Source organism: Leucoraja erinacea, chromosome 4 (genome assembly GCF_028641065.1).
Source record: "Leucoraja erinacea ecotype New England chromosome 4, Leri_hhj_1, whole genome shotgun sequence".
Taxonomy (NCBI): domain Eukaryota; kingdom Metazoa; phylum Chordata; class Chondrichthyes; order Rajiformes; family Rajidae; genus Leucoraja; species Leucoraja erinaceus.
In genome coordinates, this window is record NC_073380.1 from 52555077 (window position 1) to 52556734 (window position 1658).

Consider the following 1658-nt stretch of genomic DNA (forward strand, 5'->3'; position numbering starts at 1 on the left):
GTCTGAAGTAGGGTCTCGACCCGAAACATCACCCATTCCTTCTCTTCAGAGATGCTACCTGTCCCACTGAGTTACTCCAGCATTTTGTGCCTATCTTAGTTATAAATAAAGACAGGGCAGGCCCACAAGTTAAAATTGTGGATTGAGCAAAGCTAACGTTGATAGTATTAGACAGGAACTCCCTCAAGTTGATTGGAGTAGGATGTTTGCAGGCAAAAGGACATCCAGAAAGTGGGATGCCTTTAAAAGTGTGATGACAAGAGTTCAAGACTTGCATGTCCCTATTAGAGTGAAGGGCAAGGCAGGCGAAAGAGGAAAAGGAGTCATGGGACAAGTAAGACAGCTGGGATCAACTGTATCTATGGAGAAGTGTTGGGATCTGAGGAGTATTCTTAAGAAGGAAATCAGAAGGGCAAAAATCAGGCAGATGATAGCCCCAGCAGATAATATTAAGAAGAATCCAGAGGTTTTATGTACATTAAGGGAAAGAGGGAATTAGAAAGAGAACAGGGCCTGCTCAGAAACCATGCATTAGTGTTAAACTAATCTCAGCGATGATTGACTTAACACAAGAGGAGCGTTTGAAGGCTCTGGGCCTGTAACCGTTGGGGTTTAGAAGGAACAGAATAATGAAAGAGTGGATGTGGAGAATGTTTCCAGTAGTGGTAGAGTCTAGGAGCAAAGGGCACAGCCTCAGGATGAAAGGACATACCTTTAAAATGGAGATCAAGGTTCACATTTATTTGTCACATGCACCAATTAAGGTACATTGAAATGAGTTACCATGCAGCCATACAATTAAAAAAAGAACCCAATACACAATAGAATTTAACATAAACATCCACCACAGCATTCTTCACTGTAATGGAAGGCAATAAAGTTCAGTCAGTCTTCCTCCTTTGTTCACCCATGGTCGGGGGCCTTGACCCTGCGTAGTTGCCGCTACGGACAGCCCGATGTGCAAGCTCTCTCGTCGGGATGATCGAAGTTCTGGTGTCGGGACAGATCGGACACACTCGAGTTCCCGAATTGGCCACTTTCTCACCGGAGACCGCAGCTTCAGGATGCTATAGGCCGCAGGCCAGCGGTCGAAGCTCTTCTCCGGCTATCCCCGGCAAGGGATCGGCCCCCTCCGCGATGGTAAAGTCCGCTCCACGCCTGCTGCTAGAAGCTCTGCAGACTGAGGCTTCAGGATGTTATTGGCAGCAGACCAGCGATCTGGGCTTTTCGCTGGCGATCCCCGGCAAGGGATCACCCCACTCCGCGATGGAAAGTCCCCGCTGCTGAAGCTCTGGGCCCGACTTCGGGAAAGGCCGCACCAATCCAAGTTGTTAGGCCGCGAGGGAGGTGAAGAAGCGACAAGGAAAAAGGTGGCTGAAAAAATGGTTTCCCCCTATTCACCCCCACCATATAAGACATACCGATGACACTAAAACATTAATTTGGACACAGTAAAAAAAACAGCAGACTGATGGGCTGAATACCCTAATTCTGCTCCTATGTCTTATTAAGTTATGAACTCTGATATTGTGGTAGTTTCCAGACTGTATTCTGCCCCCTACTGAGAATGGTAATTTAATTATGGCCATTCTTATGCCAAGAAATTAAAAATGTCTACAACTTCGAAGGAATTTTCATCAATAACACAAAAATCAGTA